Genomic DNA, 12,574 nt, shown 5'->3' on the forward strand with positions numbered 1-12,574 from the left:
CTGTATATATATATATATATATATATATAATGCAAAGGCTAAAAATATGATTTTTTATCGACTTCGGTTTCAGGTGTGGCGAAATCAAAAAAACTTTTGCGCATTTGGTCTTTCTCTGTCTACGGCATGTATCCCTTTAAGCCCAAACTTTATGCTTTCATGGACGCTTAAAAAAAAAAAAAAAAAAAAAAGCTCAAGGCTGCTGCTCTTCCAGACAGTGCAAACCCCACCTAGGGGTGGTGATAGATTTGAATGTGTACTCAGAGCAGGGCCCTCTCCCCGCCTCCCTCCCTCCATCCCTTCTCTCTCTCTTCTGTGCCCTGTGTCCCACCTCCTGGTTTTACTATCAGCTTTCAGAGCTTCCATTTACACACTGGAAGGGGGGAGGGAAGAAAATAAAATAATACAAAAGGAATCCAAAAGACAAAACAATAACAATAGGAACAATAAAAAAAAGAAGAGGCCAGCCTTCTCCAACTTGCATCCTGGCATCTCCTGGAAGGAACAGACAGGAGGGATAGGAGTAGTCTATAGAGGAAGGTAAGCCTGGTGTGCAGATCTCTTTTCAATGAATGGCTGCTGCTGCTCTGCAAATTAATAGGCACAAACAGCGAGGATCAAACAGAAAAATAAAATGCATTTAAAGGAGAACCACCCTCCCACCTCTCCCCCCCCCCTTATCCTAGCTGTGCGATGACTGTGATTAGAAATGACCCCGGTGTGGATTATGATTTAGACCCAAGAAAAAATGAGCACCCGGCATCGAAGGGGAGGAGACACAAATATAGACTCGTCGCCCCCCTCTCTCAATGCGAGATATTTCCACTTTAATATCCCTTTTATTAGGCTCCATCTCTTGTCTTGTTTACATGTGGTTGGGGGGTGTAAGAGGATGAAATCTAGCCATCATATCGTTCCGCCGAATATCCCACGCCAAATTTGACGGCAAAGATTTCTACGCAGGGTTCACTTATTGTTACTCGCGTCCCCCCCACCACTTCCTGGGCCTGCGTGCCGTAGCCGAATCGTAAAATGATTTGAAATTAGTATTTTTTTTTATTTATTTTTTTATGTATTTTTATTATATTTTATTATTTCTTTTGCATCTGTTTTTATTTTTATTTTTTTAAGGTTCTGCTGTCTTACATATATATAGATTTTATTTTATTTTATATTTTTTCACCTATTTTATTCCCCGGCAGTTCCCTCGCAGTAACAATAAGCGTGATCTGCTAAGAATGGATGAGAGCACCTTGGTAACCCATTCTGTTCTTTTCATTCCAGCTGTCATTTTAATTCCTAGACGCCGGTTTGTTTTCAGATCCTGAGTATAGGGTCTGGTCCTTCTGCTTCACTTACCCCCCCACCCCCCTCCAAGGCCTCATTTTTCCCCAGGGCAAAGACTCTTGCCTTTATAGTGTTCATCGTCTTACTTTTACGTGTATGTTTGAATTCCATTTTATTTGTCTCTGTCTTCTTTTTTTTTTTTTTTTTTTTTTTTTTTAAGTGCAATTTTTGTTTTAACCCGGAAGCACAAATTACCAATTTGCAATATGCCCTTTGCCTTAAACTGTAAAGAAGGTGTCGTTCTGTATGGGTTTCTTGCCATATTTCTACGGATAATCCGGATCTCAAGGCTTTGCTGCCTGTGGTTTTGCAACTAGGCCTCTTAAAGAGGCAGACACTGTGCATTCGGAGTCTTCGAGGAGCAATCCCACATTCTTCCTCCATTTACAGGAGGTTTTCTGGCTCCATTTTCCTGCAGCGACGTGACATGTTCCGTGAGGTTTTTACGCGGTCAGACGGGCGGTCTGTGCGAACGCCAGGCCGCCTCCATTCATTGTGTGCTGCTCAGTCTGCAGAGGTGTTAAAGTGAAAGTTCTGACATCACCTCGCTGTGAGGGATTTATTCCACCTTGTCGGGATGGTACTGTTATTGTAACAAAAGCTTGTACTTCAGCGCTTAAATAAATCCCATTATGCCGCGTCTTTGAACTAATCCTTGCCACTTCAGCTGTCTTCATCATTTTTCCTCATCGCAATAAAAAATAAAGCAGATTGATTGGAAGGCAGATTTATGGCGCAGGCGTAAAGCGGAATTATTATCGAGTATATGTCATCGATAAATATTTTATATATGCCCATCAAATCATTTATTTGGTGTTTTACAATAAGCGTGATGTATAAATTGGGCGTCGGGACATAAATACATCCATTCGTTTGAGTTTTTTTAGTCAGCTATAGACACGCTTACGTCTGTTTTTTTTTCTGTGTCCACACACATACGTGAGCAGACCTCAGTATAGGCCCTATGCATGTTTGCGGTGCGGTTAACATGTTTTCAGTGTGCTGGCGCGGTTGCGGCGCGTTACTGTACATTTTAATGGAAGGAGCCCGAATGCTTCAACTCCGTTTAAACTTAACACAAAGTATCAATTTTGAAGCGACGCTAATGCATGTTTTGATAATGTGAAGAGCACTGTGTGCTATCCATATTATCATCTGCATAGGCATTTGAGGAGCATTAAAAACACCCTTCAAACGTCTGCTTTCAATGCCAGTGTGAACTAAGCCTAAAGTGGTTGTAAACCTCAGACATGAAATATGAACAAAGCACATCCCTCTATAGTGTGCGCTTGTCTCAATAAGAGCACTAAGCCCTCGTTCACATTGGAACGACTTGTCAAATCGCATGACAAGTCGTACCCGATTGTCGACAGTGGCACTGTTTAAATTGGCACCACTCTGACTTTGCAGTGCCGCATCGTTTTGAAAAAGTATTCCCTGCTGTTTTTGCTGATTTCGGGTGCGACTTGCATAGACATTTGTGTATGAAGCCAAACAGATGTCTTCAAAGTTGCACCTGAAGTCGCACTGACATGCAATGAAGTTGCACGATTTCAAAGCCACACTCAATGTGAACGATGTGTAAGTGTAATTTCTCTGTTGCTTTGTTCCTCTGCTATCAGCATGAATCACTTCTGACAAGTTTTCCTGACACCAAAAGAAAAAAGGAGACGGGGAGGGACTACCAGCTTATTGGAAGCCTCAACTCTGTTCCTGTGTGCTGTGAGAAGGGGGTGTGTCTCTTCCCTCCAATCAGCTCTCCTCACTGAGCTCTGCAGAGTGTAATTTCAGCTCTCCACCCCCTTTTTTCTGAACCCTCACACAAGTTTTAGAGCCCTTTCACACTGAGCCGCGAGGGCGTCGGTGGTAAAGCTGAGCTATTTGTAACGCCGGTATAGCCACGCTGCCCTATTGATTTCAATGGGCAGGAGCGGTATCTACACCGCCCCTTCAACGCTCCAAAGATGTTGCTAGCAGAACTTTTTTTACCGTCCTGCTAGCGCACCGCTCCAGGGGCTTTCACATTGGAGACACAGCCGTGGCTGTTTCAGGGCACTTTGCAGGCGCTATTATAAGTGCTGTAGCACCTGCAAAGCACCCCAGTGTGAAAGGGGTCTTATAACTCAGCACTTTGAATGTAAGGGAAGACTGCAGATAAACAGGTACAATGTATGTAGGGGATTTGTTTAATCTTTGTGCATCACCTGAGGTCAATCACTTCAATGGGTATATGTACAGATTTAAAACCACTTTACCAAAGGGAAACCAATCACAAATTATCTGTTACTGATCTGACATCAGTAAACCAGCTCATATTCTGTGCACTGCCTGAAAGCTAAACTCCTCTAAACCCCTCATAGCCGACACCTGCCGGGTTTAGAATGCCAGGAGGCGGGGTGGGGCTTATGGTCATGTGACCAGCGTGATTGGCTGTCACGGCGGTCACATGATATCGTAAAGTTCCCAATCGCAAGCAGTGAACGGGAGTTTACCATTAGCCGCCGGTAACTGTGCCAAAAGCACGCAGGGCATGTGCTGTTGGTACAGATCTATCGGCACTATTGCATGCAAATATGCGGCCGCTCAGCACCAAGGTCAGGCCACTGAGAGGCCACATATTAGCATGCGCTCTGTGCGAAGAGGTTAAATATATTCTTCAATGGCTAAAAAAAATCTACTGTGTGCAACAAATACCTTTGCAAACTCAGACATTTCCATGTAAAAGTAGCAGTGACATCATCACAGTGCTGTACATAGCCTGTTCAGAGAGTAGAGATGTGGGAGGGACCCAGCAGGCCACGCCCACTGCAGGCTGCCTGCAGAAAAGTACCGCAGGGGGCATAGACAAGACCAGTCACCCTGTACAAGGAGAGAGAACAGCAGTGATCAGTCTTTATTACAGGAAAAGACAAAGTGCAGTAGTTGTTTCATGCTGCACATAAGAGAAGGAGATACACAAAGGACTTCAAGATTTAGGCGCCATTTAGACTTGGAGATTAGGAATCGTGGGGCGGAATCGATCAATTCCAAATCACGTGGTAATCGGTTCAAAATGCACATTTGGGTGCCAATTCATTCTGAACGGCACCACAAACGCAGCTCGATTTTACCACGATTGTTGTGTGACAGAACCACGCTGCAATTGTGGCAAAACACAGCTTTAAAAATCACATGAAGTTTGCCATTCAAAAAGTATCAGGAGCTTGTTATGGGTGACAACGTGAATAGGGCAGCCCATTGATGTGAACAGGCTGTCCTATGCCAGGCACCTAGAACAGTGTGAATATCATCCACACAAAATCACAAGGGGGGAGCTGAATTACCAATAACCATGCCTCTTGTATTGAGACCGTATTAGTTTTGCCTGTAGTCAGGTTTAAACAAAAAAAAAAAAATTGCCGTATATTCTTAACTCCCTTGAAGTCCCTTCTATTGCTGCTCCAAATGTCCTTTCGCTGTGATCGGACTTCCTGTTAGAGGGTGGCTACATTCAGACTCCTTTCACACTGAGCCGCCACCAGCGCCAGGGGTAATTTATTATTGTCGTTTTTAGCAGCGCTATTTGCCCGCTAGCAGAGCGGTTTTAACCCCCCGCTAGCAGCCGAAAAGGGTTTAAATCCGCCTGCAAAACGGTGCTGGAGCTGCGTTTTGCCAGCGGTATGCCAGTGTGGTATCGCAGCGCTGCCCCATTGATTTCAATGGGGAGGAGCGGTGAGTTCACCGCTCCAAAGAAGCTGCTGGCAGGACTTTTTCTGATGCCCTGCCAGCACACTGCTCCAGTGTGAAAGACCTCAGGCTTTCACACTGGAGTGAATGGAGCCGCTTTTTTCAGGCGCTATTTTTAGCGCTGTAGTGCCTGAAAAATGCCTGCAGTGTGAAAGGGGTGTCATTCTCCATGATCTCACTGTGTGTAGGAATGTAGCCACCCTCTCTTTTTTAGATGTACTAAGGACTGTGGACTATGGGATGTGTAGTATGCATAGAACAGTGCACATGACATCAACTAACCATTCCAAACAAATAGAAGTGAGGGGGAAAAGGAGAGGTTTGGTAGCTTGTGCAGAATGTTACGAGATGGAAAAACAGTAACAAACTAGCTGCTGAATTGCTTTTAGAGGCAGTGGGAGGGGATGTCTTCCCCCAACGCCACCTTCTGCGGCTTCCCCAGGCTCCACTGTCTGTCAACCCCCCCGGGAGATCCAAGCAACCAGCCGGCACATCCCCCAGCTGATAGGAAAGCCAAACCATGTCGGGGTCGGCTTTGATCGTCTCCTGGCTATGGTGCCCCCCAGAAGCGATGACCTGATATCGCTTCCGGTTAATCTGGATGTCAACAGCGCCATTTAAAAAAAATCAAAAGCATTGGAAAACACCAATCTTGCTGTTTTTGAATGCTTTTAAAGCTGTAGTAAAGTCTGGTTTATTTTTACCTACAGGTAAGCCTATAATAAGGCTTACCTGTAGGTAAAATTAATATCTCCTAAACGGTGCATGGTACTGTCCCTGGATGCTCCCGGTGACGTCACCGGCGAATGCGCACTGAAGGTCCGGCATACCGCGTCCGACCTTCAGAGCACCATGCTGTAACCAAGGGTTCCCATGCGTATGCACGGGAGTGATGTCATTGCGGCTCCACCCAAACACATAGCCACAGTCCGTGAACCTGGAAGGAAGACCTGGGAAAGATGGAAGCTCTCTCAGTGGTGACAGTGCGACACTGGAGGGTTTTGTTTAAAGGCAAGTATTTCCTAATGTGCTAGTATGCGATGCATACTAGCATATTTATGACATTATTTTGCAGGGGAAAGTATTTTTTTTTTTTAATTGCAGCAGTTTACTACTGCTTTAAGGACAGAGGAAGGATTTGGGGTCCTATAGGCCCCAGATCTCTCCATAAAAAGTACCTGCCACTGCCTATGGGATTTTACACCCCATTAACAACCATAAGAACATACCTAAAATAAAACACATAACAAGGATTGTGGAAAAGTTTAGGCCGCGGCCCCTTTATTGGGTTTAAAACAATTTTAATTATGAAATGAACTTTAACCTTTATTACCGAACAGAATTGCTGTTAACCATTAACAGACCAACATGCTTAGTCACTAATATCTTATACCATACCAACCAAATAACAGTTTATCAACCACTGCCCACCCACAAAGTGGGGGCGACATTACCCACATAAAGGGGGAACCGCAACGAGGGGAAATAAAAAAATAAAAAATAAAAAAAGGGGAAGGAGGGTGGGTAAGCAGGTCAAAAGATCCAGAAGTAAGGATAAGGAGTATTTATTGGCGTATAACACTCACTTTCGTGTGCAAATAGCGTGTGCATGTTATACGCCAATACTTCAATTTTAGTTGCCTCGGAGGGGACAGAAAGGGGACAGGACGAGCACTGTCAGATTACATACAGTGAGAATCTCCTGTTTACTTGGCGGCCTCTGTAATAGGAAGTCCCGTCTCCTGGGCCTCCATTGGACCACTGTTCTGTCTATCATAGGAGATTCTCACTGTATGTAATCTGTCGGCGCTCGTGACACTCCCCCGCCCCATCCTTGTCCCCTCTAGGCTGCACCGATGGCAGTGGTGAGGCTGCTGCACCGATGGCAGTGGTGAGGCTACTGCATTGATGAGGCTGCATCGATGGCACTTGTGAGGCTGCAGATGGGCATTGATCAGAAAGCATTGATGGCCATGGTGAGGCTGCAGATAGGCACAGACCCTTATTTTGCTTCAAAATTCCATATTTAAAATTCTTTTATTTTTTTTTCTTTCTTAAAACTTCCCACTTAAAATGAATGTGCGTGTTTTTATGCCAATAAATACAGTATGTAAAAGGTGACACTCATTGGCTAGATGTTTCCCGCCGAAGGATTCCTCACCAATCCAGTGCTCAACAGCTGAGATAAATCTTCCTAGCCACAGTAGGCAGCTTGTCACCTGAAACACAAAACAGAACCAGCAAAGCAGGTGGTTTAAACCCTTTTTGGGGACTTTTACTTATAGGTAAGCCTTAACTATAGGTAGTAGAAATACCTCCTAACCGTGTGCCGTTTAGGAGATATTTCACTTGTAGTTTGCCGATGTCATTGGCGCATGCGCTGTGAAGAAACAGACCAGCGTGCCTTTTCCTCCCCCACTGTGTGCCGTGACTGATAGCGCAGTCACAGAGCTAGAGTCCGGGTCCCCGTAAGGAAGAGGCACGAAGATGGATGCGGCCTGCTCAGGTGACAGTGCGATGCATACCAGCCCATTATGCTTTTCATTTGCAGGCCTTGCGAGAAGCAAAAGAGGAAGTAAAACCCATCGAGGTTTACTTCCTCTTTAACAATTAACATAGCCCTCTATAAAGAGTAAAATGTATTTATAAAGCAAATGGGTGTTAGGGGTGACAATACCATGGAGCCACTTCTCTATTTTTCTTCTTTCGTGGCCCTGACATTGCTGTCGCAAGGAGGTTTACATTTAGTTGTGACCGCAATAAAAATCATCAAAGAAAAAAATATTTAAAGCAACAGTGTAAAAAAAAAAATGCCCCCCCCCGCGCCCCTCCACGTGCAAATGCAAACACGCGTGCCGGTCCCACACACGCCCAAACAACGATAGTCCCACACATGTGAGTTATCAATGTGAACGTCAGATCATAGGCAGTACTTCTAACACTAGACCTTCTCTGTACATGTGTGGTAACCTGACGGCCTATGAATAGTAATATTTACATCATTTGGTGCCCTTACAGGGGCGCATGCAATTTTAAAGCGTGATGTGTTTGGTCTATCTACTCGGCACATCATCTCTTATATTTTACAAAAATTGGGCTATGTATTGTGTGTTTTTTTTTTTTTTAAGTGTATTTGTTCCAAAAGATTGCATTTGAAAAACCGTTGCACAAATACCATGTGACATAAAAACTTGCAAGACCCACCAATTTATTCTCTCAGGCCTCTGCTTAAAAAAATAAATATATATATATATATATATATATATATATATATATATATATATATATATATATATAAAATATAATTTTTTTTTTTCGTTTGGGCGTTCTAAATTTAAGAATATCAAAATATACTGACTGTTGCATGTAAATAAAAAGTGCCAGAAAAGGCCCGGTCTGGAAGTGGATATTTTACTATTTGCAATCCCAGAGTACACTTTTTGCATCTATGATTATGTGTATACATGCGTTTACACGTGTCTGCATGTAGGATGCATGTGCTCCAATGCAGATTTTTCAATGTGTGGTCACGGATCTGAACGTAGCACATATTAATGCACTGTTTGCACATCCCCCATTGAAAACAATGCAAATCTGTATACAAAAACGCTTTAAATTGCGTTTTTTTTTTTTTTTTTTCTGGCCATGTGTGTGTATTGTAATACTATGTGTCAGCTGTCACGTTATACACAACAACTTTCTATTATTCTGCTTATATGTATGACTTCCACTATCCACAGTGGACACCATTTCCTTTCCTGCTTTGTTTTTAAGAGGCCTCTTGTGCATACTTCCTGGTTAGATAGGAGACCGGCCTGACTGGAAAGGATTTAACCTATTAGTGACTGACCACACTTCTCTGTAAAAGGAGTTTATTACAAGACTAATATGGTGGCCATACACGCTTCTATAAATGATCGATTATTTCTCTGATCCATCTCTTCCAATAGGAATAATTTATATATAGCCGACAACCCATACAATCAATAGGCCACACATAAGGAAGTGGATTTCCATTGATAGCTAAATGCCATTATAACTTATTATTGTGCGTTATTGATTGCAATTTTATTTCCACCATATAATCTCATAATCTGATCGATCAAAGCACAATCGTATTTATGAAGAATGTATCACAGTACTATTGTTTAATGCAAAATGATTGATAATATTCTGCCCTGGACGATCGTACTTACAGATGTATAGAATAAGCTTCTTTACACCACATGCAGTTGGGTGTGTTTTTTAAACGCACTGTAAAGGCCAGTTCACATCACAAAAACGCACTTCTGATCCGTTCTGGATGCGTTTTTGCATGTATGCTTTTAAAGTGTTTTTGATGCGTTTCCGGATGCATCCCAGGTGCTTTTTTTTTTTCACTTTACTGGGATCTGATGCATTTTTGATGCGTTACACCGGGTTTTTGATGTGTTTTACCACAATACAGTACAGTTCAGCGCAGAAAAAATGCAGCATGTTCTACGTTTTTTTTTTTTTTTTTTTTTTTTTTTTCTTGAATGCACTGGAACATATTGCACTGGTGTGAACTATGTCATTGGAAACAATATAACCTACTATCCATGAGTTTTTGATGCAGAAAAAGAAAACGCACTGGACTGCAAGTGAAGTGGTGTGAACCAGCCCTAAGACCCCTTTCACACTAGGGCGCGTTTCAGGCGTTTTAGTGCTAAAAATAGCTCCTGTAAAGTGCCTGAAAAGCACCTCTCAAGCCACCCCAGTATGAAAGCCTGAGTGCGATTTGAGCCATAGATTTGTATGGCTCAAATCGCACCACATTCTCAGAAAACTGGTGCAGGACACCAAAAAGTCCATGCTGCTTGCAGGACTTTTTTTCCCTTCCTGCAAGCGCACCACCCCAGTGTGCGGGAACGGTGTATATCGTGCTCCTAAACCACCCCTGCCATTGAAATCAATGGGCAGCGCTGGCAAAGAACCTGCAAAGTGCTTCGGGAGCACTGCAACATGGGTGCTATTAACCCTTTCCTCGGCCGCTAGCAAAAAGCGCCGCTCTAACAGCAGTAAATTGTTGCGAAAACTAGCGGGGATTTACTGCTAATGCCCGTACTGCCCCAGTGTGAAAGGGGTCTTAGAATAAGCCTGTATAAGGGTTTGTGTAGTTGGGTGTGTTTTTTTTTTTTTTTTTTTTTTATGCACCCAGAATGCATGCACTGTAAGCCTAATTCGCTGTAGATTCGGCAACGCATCTAAATCGCAACTCGTCCATGCGAACTGATTGTATGTTAACTTAACGACGGCCCACAATCGGCTTGCAAAATGCAGCACAATTTGCATAATCGGATTGCATGAGTGTGAACACCCATGCGATCCAATTCTGGTACAGACAAAAAAGGGTCCTGCACCAGTTTGATGTGAATGTGGTGCGATTTGAGCCGTACAAATCTATGGCTCAAATCGCACCCCAGAGACACCGCATGTAATTCGTGCAGGAATTACTGCAGCGGTGTGAACCTAGACTAAGGGGCAGTTCACACCACAAAAGCGCACTCCAGATCTGTTCTGCATGCACGTTTTTAATGTGCTTTTGATGCACTCCGATTCATTTTTTGATGCGTTCCAGGTTATTTATTTTTTTCTTCTTTTTTCATTTTTTTTTTTTCACTGTACTGGAGTGTGGTACATTTTTTCATGCATTTCGATACGTTTTACCGTCTTCCAGCACAGAACAACCCTATGGGCTGATTCACACCAGTGCGTTTTTAATCTGCATTAACAATGCATGCACAGTGTTTTCCTTGTATTCCAATGGCCCCAGTTCGCATCATTGCAGTCAGTTCCAGTGCGTCTAGAATGCAGCAAAGTATTGTAAACGCACAGGAACGCACATTGTGCTGAGATTTTTAAGGTGTCAAAATTAAAGAGGGTAAAATGCACATAGAAAACGCATCAAAAACGCCTGTAATCACATCTGAAAAAAAAAATGCAGACATTGTGGTGTGAAGCGGCCCTAAATTCAATGGTTTCTATTCATCCTACTTAACATTATTGCGTTTTAGTACCAGTGCTTTGTAAAAAAAAAAATAAATAAATAAAAAGGCAGCAAGCAGAAAAAATATAGTTTGCGTACTAAACACAGATATTAGTAGTGATGAAAAAAATGTATGCCAAAAAACACACTACAAACGCATTCAGAATTGTACATTGAATGCAGGGGTTGGGTGAAAATAAAAACGTTTGATTTTATTATCCGATCGATGTGCAAATTTGTTCAAAATGATAAAATCCCCAATTAATTGCATAGCCATATCTTCCCTCGGATCGATTTAAGCTCAATTTAGAGATCAGATTCAATTTGTATCAGTCAGCCAGGGCAGAAAGTTATTGACTTGCAATGAAAGGCAGCACTAAGGCCGGCCATAGACTAGCAAATTTCTTTCCTGCAACCAGGCGTGATTATGTTGACAAAGGAATCCCTCCTGCTGAGCCATTGTGTTCTCCCGACGGGGGAAGCCATCTCCACCGGGAAAACACAGTGATTATTGGTATCGGCTATAACAGCCGCCAGCGTTAATTGCATGTAAGATCCAGCAGGCTGATCAATCGATCAATCAACTTGGATACATTCAGCCTACCCATACATGGTTCGAATCGTCTGTGGCCAGCTCAAGATACTTCATCAATACAATTGTATTTTCAACGTTCACTTCATTACACAGTGGAAACAGATCTGATTGAATTTACAATTTGTAAATGAAAATCTTAACTATTAATCAAAACCCATTTTCTTGTGTGTGGCATATTGATCAAATAGGTTGTCAGCTGTAGATCGATTAGAGCTATTGTAAGAGCTTGATTGCAACAAAAATCGATCATTTATGAATGCATGTATGGCCACTATAAAACGTTGCATCCTTAAGCCCTGGTTCACATTGGAGCGATTTGGCATGCGATTTGACATGTCAAATCGCATGCCGAATCAGCAGGAATTACCGGCAATCGGTGCGGCGCCGCACCAGTTCCGAAAGTAGTTTCTGTACTACTTTTGGTGACTTTGGGGTGCGACTTCCATTGACATCTGTGCAGCAACCCGCACAGATGTCTCTGAAGTCGCCCCCGAAGTCGGGACTGACATGTGGTAATGAAAGTGTGTGTGCTGAACTCGCACAATTTAATTTCCGCTGTCAGTGTGAACCTGGGCTCACTGGTGCAATACACAGAGGGAGAGGGGGAGATTAAGGTTTATTTCACACTAGTGTGACTCCAAAGTTGTGTGATTTTGGCACTTTCATGCGACTTTATACTCTCTGGCACTCAAGTCGCAAGAAAGTTGCATCGTAGTAGTGCAGGAACCTGCGACTTTAAGTGGCATAGAGTGGAGCGGATGCCATTGAAATCAATGGGATGCGACTTGTCATGTGACTTTGTGCCTCCAAAATCACATGACAAGTCGCACTAGTGTGAATGGAACCTTACTAAAACTAGAGCATGCAGCTCTGCATAGAGGCCAATCAGCTTCCTTTTT

General features: G+C 43.1%; 1 protein-coding gene across 1 annotated transcript in view; it reads left to right on the top strand.

Moving 5' to 3' along the window:
- The first annotated feature begins 297 nt into the window (after positions 1 to 297).
- The window catches only part of MACROH2A2 (macroH2A.2 histone), an 87,447-nt gene continuing 75,170 nt past the window's right edge, over positions 298 to 12,574 (top strand). Inside the window, exon 1 of the mRNA XM_077454565.1 lies at positions 298 to 540. The gene's annotated coding sequence lies outside the window, so the exon portion shown is untranslated. The remainder of the gene's footprint in view (positions 541 to 12,574) is intronic.

The sequence above is a fragment of the Lithobates pipiens genome, unplaced genomic scaffold (assembly GCF_037356315.1).
Source record: "Lithobates pipiens isolate NorthernLeopardFrog02 unplaced genomic scaffold, aLitPip1_a1.2 Scaffold_25, whole genome shotgun sequence".
NCBI lineage: Eukaryota > Metazoa > Chordata > Amphibia > Anura > Ranidae > Lithobates > Lithobates pipiens.